This window comes from Haplochromis burtoni, unplaced genomic scaffold (assembly GCF_018398535.1).
Source record: "Haplochromis burtoni strain Fernald_Lab_line unplaced genomic scaffold, NCSU_Asbu1 Contig_76, whole genome shotgun sequence".
Classification (NCBI taxonomy): domain Eukaryota; kingdom Metazoa; phylum Chordata; class Actinopteri; order Cichliformes; family Cichlidae; genus Haplochromis; species Haplochromis burtoni.
The window spans coordinates 1,522,546-1,530,549 of record NW_024582437.1 but is presented as its reverse complement, the minus strand read 5'-3'; the positions used below and the strand labels follow the sequence as shown (position 1 = coordinate 1,530,549).

Genomic DNA, 8,004 nt, shown 5'->3' with positions numbered 1-8,004 from the left:
GGGGGGCTCTGGAGAGCCTGGAGGCAATCAACACCCCAACACCAGTCGGTAATTATGCTTTATTTCTGCCAAGTGCTTGAACCTACAAAAAAATGCATGTGATTGGTGTTGATCTGTGACCATGCCATACTGCTACATCACCACATGAAGGGCATCATAATCCTATCCACCCCCTCTAAAGGAAACACATAACTGCCTGTTTGACACCATCTGGGAAATAAAAAGTGGCTTTTTGGTTTGAAGAAAAAAATGGTACTTTACTTGTTTGTGGGCCCATTTAAGCTGGGATCTTCAGAGCTGTCAGTGCATTTGAAAACACGCAAATAATGTCTGGCCTATCATGACTTACTGGGATAGTTGAGAAAAACACACCTATCCATGTTGTTTGTGGGTATATATGTATATAATAGCCACTAGAGTTTGCTTCCCACCAAAAGCTTTTTTAGATAGCACTTTAAAATCATTAGGGGAATTGCATCAGAACTCAAAAGGTGAATTTCTGTTCCTCAATGGCTTTCTTGTTTTTGTGTTTTTCTCACCATATTCTGCATTGTTTAGCATGACACAGCAAGTCCTTAAAATTCAACATCAAAATCTTCAAAGTTAGAAAAAAACTCTTTTCTTTTAGGACTCAGTAGAGTCATGTACCTGAAAAAAATAGTATTTCACACTCTGTCTGGTTGAAAGTTTCAAGTCTGTTGCACAACTGACTGCATCCATTACTAATGTCACAGCGTACTGACATAGCCTGCGTATGTTGTTACATCACTGTACTGTTTGCTGAAACAGACTGTATAAAAATGATGGACATACCCACATGGTCTGACATCTGAAGCTAACTGCTTTCAACCTGCATTCTTTCTAATAGTCAACAGGGGGCAACTCCTCTGGTAACATGATCCTACTTGTCACTCGAGTCACAAACACTGTCCTAACAGGTTTACAGCATCAGTCCCTAGCCTGAAGTCCTACTGAACACAACATCAAGAGGGTTTAGTGACCATCATACAAGCCTGCAGTGTCCCAAGTCTATTCTTCACATATTTAAAATGCAAAACTTGATTTTTCAAACCAGTTACCGTACCTAACAATGTCTACATCTATCTTTTACAAACAGTGTATGGCCAGGGCTTAGGCATTTTCACAAAGTGCTCTGTGTAGGGGACGTATCGAGATTTGTCTTTGTATATCGTAACCCAGCAATTTATACTGTAACAAAACGCTGGGTTGTATTTCTGCAATGGGAAAAAAAAAAACATTTTAAGAGCCACTTTCTCCCCCATCTCGTTCTCTTTGACACACTCGTAATTGCACACACACACACACACACACACACACGCACACATTTCTTCTCAGTTCTGCTAAGTATGCATTTTTCATTCCAGTGAGCGGGCTGCATTCGAAATCAAAGGCAGTGACGCTGCACGGCTGTCTGGCTGCACAGAAAGTGAGGAGGTAATGAAAAAAGCTAAGGGGTGAGTCAGAGGATGCTTTAATAATCCTTGTAGCCCAAAATAACATCTCTGGGGCTGGACGGACCAATGACCCTCTTGGGAAACCGGCAGCAGTCCAGGCTGGTCTGGACTCCTCACGTCTTTCCTTCCATTACCCCCAACCTACACACACACGTATACGCCCCCACCCACACTCATCTCTCTTTTTTTCTACCAATGCTTCTCAGTCTATTATAGTCACCAGATAAGACTGCAGCAGCACAGCACGACGCGGCAGACAGCCAAGCCATCCCTGTAACAAATACAGAGCAAGACTAAGCAGTGTGGAGGGGGTGTGTGCACTGGATTTGTACAAAGTGTGGTCAAGTCAGGAAGGGGCATTAACTCTGTTCACAGGTGAGCAGGCATTTCTTTGATTACTGATGATAAATGGTGATGAGTCCAAAGCTAAATAGCTCTTTATGTTAGGTTCAAGGTTGTGTCTCCATTGTTCAACATTACACTCTGCCTCATGTAACAAATGTAGGCAGAAAATGAGTCCATCATCTTGTATTACAGGCACCACTCTGATATTTCAACAGGAAGCCTGTGGAGTCATTTGACATTCTTAAATTCCATCTAATCAGAGTCATGCTTGCTCTACTTATCTTTTTTGACAGGTTACAGCCCTTAAAAATCATAGTGCCGCTAACTATAAACGCACAAGCTAGCTGCTGAGGTCATCATCAGGTTGTTTTTTTGTAACCTTAGCTCACGTCTCCCAACAACATAACATTTTGATAATAATTAACACGGTGAGCCCGTCCATTACTCATTCATACACTTCATATTTAACAAACAAGCACACAATGGCAACTGCATCAGCAATGCTGCAGCAACACCAGCATCGTCTTCTAAAGCACCGCTGCTTCGCTTCTCTCATTAGTGTGTTAAAAGCATTAGGCTCAATCGCTAGTGTGAGTCACTGTATATGTATGAAAAGCAATATTTATTTGGTGCACTTAAAACAAATGTTCTTTCATGGTGATAGTGGCTCCGATGTGATACTCAGCAGTTCCACTTGAACTGGCCTCTTCTGCCGTGAGAGACAGCATTGCCTATCACACAAAGTATCATTTATTTATTCAATTAATCATTTATTAATGTGTTTGTTTAAATAATAGCAAAAAGGTGGGAGGTAGTAAAAGCTTTACTCAGTGGAAAATCTGAAGCAACCAGTCAGAGAGTAGCTTCAGGTCACCTGCTTGGCAAAGAACTCCATACACATGTTTGGCTGGAGGCCGTCTTATAATACAGGAACTATATTTACAGAGAAATGAACCAAGTAAATGCGAATAGTCTTTGTAAGGAATGCACGACTAAACACTTTTTTTGGTAATATATACCTATTTCATGTTTAATGGTACTCACTGAGCTCATTTCTAGCAGTTCAGTTCAGCCTTTATCCACTATGTAAAACAAGCTGTTTAATCCCTTCTCCATTCCTTTAAACCAGCTCTATTCTGACTGGCTATCCCTAGCAAACAAACTATTTGATTGGCCGGTGGGTGGGGACGGAGCTATGAGATGACCACATAAGTGATATCCACTATCACTGATTTCATGCAGGCACCTTATTACTTCAAATACTGGCCAGGTTTAATTTGAGCACCCAACAATGTACTATTATATACAGTATATGACAGAAATTAAGGATGAGCATTACAGGTTTCCTTTAAGTAGACTTTTTTTCTGGATAATTGAAAGGTGGGGGCACTCCAAGCCCCCTAATATTAACCAGCCATTGCTGACCGTAATACTGAATGCTGAAACTGCAGGTGACTCTACATAACTAGTTTGGCTGAGACAAAAGAAAGTTGATTTTAGAGCGCTGTGGGCAAACGTCCTACACACCACTGAAGCTAAACCTCCACACTGCCTGACCTTAGCTGGAGTTTTTCAAATAGCAACAACAAAAGCTACCTGCACACTGTAATGTTTAGACTATTACTAGAAAACTGTGTGTGTGTCTGTGTATGTTTGAGTAACAGGAAGACAACTTTTTTCTAACAAGAAATGAGGACATGTTGAAGTTTAAATCTTATAATATATGAGAGCACTCACTGTATTTCTTTCTTAATTCTCTTTTACCTCCTACACACTTGCAGCTTGGAGGTGGTTTATCACAAACTGAGGCCTGAATGGGAACAGACTGCCATGGAAAGGCGGCATAAGTGCTCTCCAATTACATCCACAGGGAAGGGAAGCCACTGCAACTGAGTTACCCCGATGCATCTCTGTGGCAGGGCCTCGGGCATAATCAAATCAACCTGTGTGCTACTGGCAGTGTTGTTCACTGGTTGTCCAGCTTAGAAAATGAAACGGACTGCAAGCTGACTGAGATCGTAACACAAAGACTTTGCATCCAAGAGCCTATCTAGAGTGAGACCCTACATACGCAAAGTGAATACATTTTAAACGGTCCATCTGTAATTGGTTTCATTTCAAAAAAAGGATTTTGTTGTAATAAAATTAAACTAAACACAGCAGCAGAGAGTATAAGACTTTTATTTGAGACAGCATGCTTAGACATGCTGCACCTCAGGGTTTGGGCTACAATGTGCCAAGGGCGAGGCATACAGAGCTACAGGAGTGCAGATGGCCAAAATAATGGGAGACGTGTACCAAAGTTTTTACTTGAGCTACCACATTACACAACCTTATTCTCAATGCTGATCGTGGATCAGTTTGCAAAGCATTTTGAAACACTTCTCCTCAGTGAAAATGCTCCATTTCAACATAGTTTTAAAATGAAAAAAAAAAATTGCTGTTCCCACCCATCTCTTCCATTTCCAGGCTCAAACACGCCGGCTGCTGGAAGGCTTGCCTGGAGGCTGTCTGTAAGTTGTGCATAATGTGGTGAAGTTGCTTCCCGACCTCCTCCCTAAAATATTTTTTTTTCTTGTCTGACAGCTGTCACACACACACGATCACAAAAACCCATTCAAAGGTGGAAATGCTGCGAAAGCAAACAAGGAAAACAGACGAGGAAGATATTTTTCTATAAAAAAAACAGATTTTAATTAGTTTTAATACATTACGTAATTTCAGATAGGAAAATTTTTCACTATTTAATTAAACGTTCACATGCGTTCATTAGTGGTACACTGCTGCTTCATTTCCCGGAATGAATGTAATTGTTCTCATAACACGAGACACATGCAGATACCAGGAGATTAGTGACAGCCAGGTAAGCTAAGTAACAACTTTTTTAACAACCATTGCCACAGGAGACGGAATTGAAAACCGACTAAATGCCCACTCGGATACAAAAATAAAGCTGACTTTTTCCAACACAGCTGGAGTTCCGGAGTTTTCACCATTAAAAAAAGAAAAGGGAAAAAAAGCTTTGTGAAGAAGTTCTGCCTCTCCCATTGGTCTGATCAAAAAGCTTGCTGTGAGCTCAGCAGAAAGACCTTTTCGCCTGCACTCAATGGCATTGACAAGCCGTCTCAATCGATGAACCCACAGCCAGACCTTTGCAGAGCGAGCACCCAGACCAAAGAGTTGCGTGGGTTAATTGTAATTGCACAGGACAGCGTCTGTAACACATGCCGTTAGCCGGAGAGCTAAACTGGCCAGAGGGTATCCGTTCTGAGAAAACGTCTAATCTGTGACGAGATCCTCAACTTTAACTTATTTTCTAAGTGTCTTTAATGAGCCAAATCACATTTAGCCACCGTTTTATCCATTAGGTTTCTAGATTTACTGGCATTCAAAGGAGCAGATCTGTGTTCATCTATTGACACAAAAATCCAGCCTTTAAGTCTCACCTTTACTTCTAAAAAAACATAAGAGCATAAGTGTGGTGAAGAGAAATGCTATACAATTTGGTAAATCAAGGGGAGGACTGTGAATGGCTCCTTGAATAAATGTAAGGAAGCCCGGCTGGTGCAAAGAAAAATCTTCAAAGTCAGCTTCTTTCCTCATCCCAGCCACCCCTGGAGATCAGATCAACTACTATCCTAAACCTAATGAACTAGTAAACATTGGGAATTAAATGAATATTACATGGGGTTTCATTAATGCCAGCCAGCAGACTCCAAAAAATAATGAAGGCGAGAAGCGCAAGCGGGAAGAGACGGTTATCAGAGCTCCTTCTTCTTCTCTCGGTGTTTACTCAGCATCTGCCTGCCAGAGAAGGAGGCTTTTGATCACTCCTCGGCTGGGTTCTCCTCTGTGCCGCGTGGCAGGAGAAACCAGGGGAGGCCACTGAGCACCGTCAGGGCCGGCTCATTTGCAACACAAATGAACTGAGCTAATTGTACACGTGCAGGGAGACGTGGGGAGCGGCGCACACGGTGCAGTGTTTGCAAAATATGGAAATAATTAATCTCTTTGAGCTTGTGAAATACCATCAGTGTTGCAAAAGAGGATTTGAGTATGGGGCCGGGGATGAGACGGATGATGATAGCAATGGACTGGAGAGACGCAGATGTTTAGATTAAGCCATTTCATTATTGCTTTATCACACGCTTTCTTCAAGTGTGTGTGTGTGTGGTTTTTTTGGGGGGGGGGGGGGGGGATTTTGGGGGGTAATTGAATAAATGGGAGCATGGAAAAAGAATCGGAATTGAAGCACGGTAACAGGATTACATGTAAAGCAGTCAGTTTCCTGTTCATGAAACGAAGCATGTGGCTATGCTAACTGGTCAATCATGCACCTAAGCGTTTTAGCTTCTCAGTAACAGTAGAGTTTGAAATGTTTTTGATTCACTCCCTGTTAGGTTTATATTGGTGGATTGTCATTTATGCTTAGAAATATAAACTTATATATGCTTGGAGGTATATAATCGATTGCATGATGATAGAGCTCTGATCCTTAGCAGTCTGCAAAGACTCTGTGTGCCTTCCAGAGTGTTCTGGCATGCACACATATCCTAAGGTCATGAGAGAGGTCGTACCTTCTCTTACTGTGTTATGATATGGTAAACACATCTATGTCCGTTTAGGTATAAGTGCCTTTTGTTTAGATGAACTGCTGGACTTCCAGGCCAATAGGTCTGTGCTAGACAAACCTATCTTTAGTTGGTCCTTCGAAGCCGGATTCTGCAATCAAACATTCACCGAGGGGAAAAGCGCCAAGCCGGAGTCTTACGCCAGTCGGGACTCATAGAAGCGGCTGTTAAAGGACCTGTGACGTAAAATTCATCACCAGGCCGGTGGGAGAGCGTCCATTTTTCCCTCGATGGATGAAGATTGACGGAATCCAAGACTGATACTGCACGCAAAAGCAATACCAAGTAAGTTGAAAGAGAGCGACTCTATAACCGCGTGACTGGGTTTGTGTCCCGAAACTGGGTTTCGAAATTTAATGTGGAAAATCAAATTTGGGTTAGCAAACCTGGGAAAAAGAAAACGGACTGCTTTGAGTGGGAAAATTGAGAAGGAGTCTGAAACACTGCAAAGAGAAACGTATACAAAATCACACATACAAACAGAAAATGCATTAACCATACTAACATTTACAAATACAATAGAGCTCAAGAAGATTAGACGGCATCTTGAGCATGTGCTTCTGTTTATCATCTTGTCCAAGTCACTTAGTGAGATGAAAAGTAATACATAGACCAGAGGACTAATAGTATCTTAGGAAAAATGATTCAATCATAGCGGGGGAAAACGTAACAGACAAGTTTTGTTATCAAATGCTGCTGATAACTAACCCTCCAGGTTGCAGGACAACAGTTTAAGGAAGAAAAGAAGATTCTGGTACAACCAACCAGTGATCAGACAACAAATTTAAATGGTAAATGGCCTGCATTTGTATAGCGCTTTACTCAGTCCCTAAGGACCCCAAAGCGCTTTACACTACATTCAGTCATTCACACACTGGCGATGGCAAGCTACATTGTAGCCACAGCTGCCCTGGGGCGCACTAACAGAGGCGAGGCTGCTGGACACTGGCACCACCGGGCCCTCTGACCACCACCAGTAGGCAAACATGGTGTTAGTATCTTGCCCAAGGATATTTGGCATGCAGCCAGGAGGCAGCCTGGGATCGAACCACCAACCTTCTGGTTAGTGGCTGACCTGCTCTGCCACCTGAGCTACAGCCAACCCAGTAGTTGTTGTTAATATAGTAAATTGTGAGACGCTTTCTGCTTAATTGGTGCAGCACAAGTAATTTACTGTATGAAGGAAATTCTCTTTTGTGATAATATTTTGAACATGCATTTCTGTTGTCCTGTCAACTTAGTGGGTTATGAGTTGTTATGCAAATTAGTTGATTATTAGTAGATCAGGGAAAGGTGACTGAATTATAACAGAAGTGAATAGGATATGTTAGAGTCTGCCAGAGTGGAGACTCTAAAAGACTGAGTTTCTTGTTTCTGATGGGTGAATCCTCCACCCAGATTCACACATCTGAATACATAAGAACAAACTTGTTTTGTGAAATACATGACAACATGTCACATGATTTATGATGGGAAAAAAAGGAAAGCTAAATAAAATGGGTCTGTGACCCAAAGGAGTGATAAACACAGACCTGGGAGGAAACTCATATCTA

At 41.9% G+C, this 8,004-nt stretch overlaps 1 protein-coding gene across 24 annotated transcripts in view; it reads right to left on the bottom strand.

The window, feature by feature from the left end:
• Positions 1-8,004, bottom strand: part of rims2a (regulating synaptic membrane exocytosis 2a) — a 152,212-nt gene that overhangs the window by 84,606 nt on the left and 59,602 nt on the right. The gene's annotated exons all lie outside the window — the stretch shown is intronic.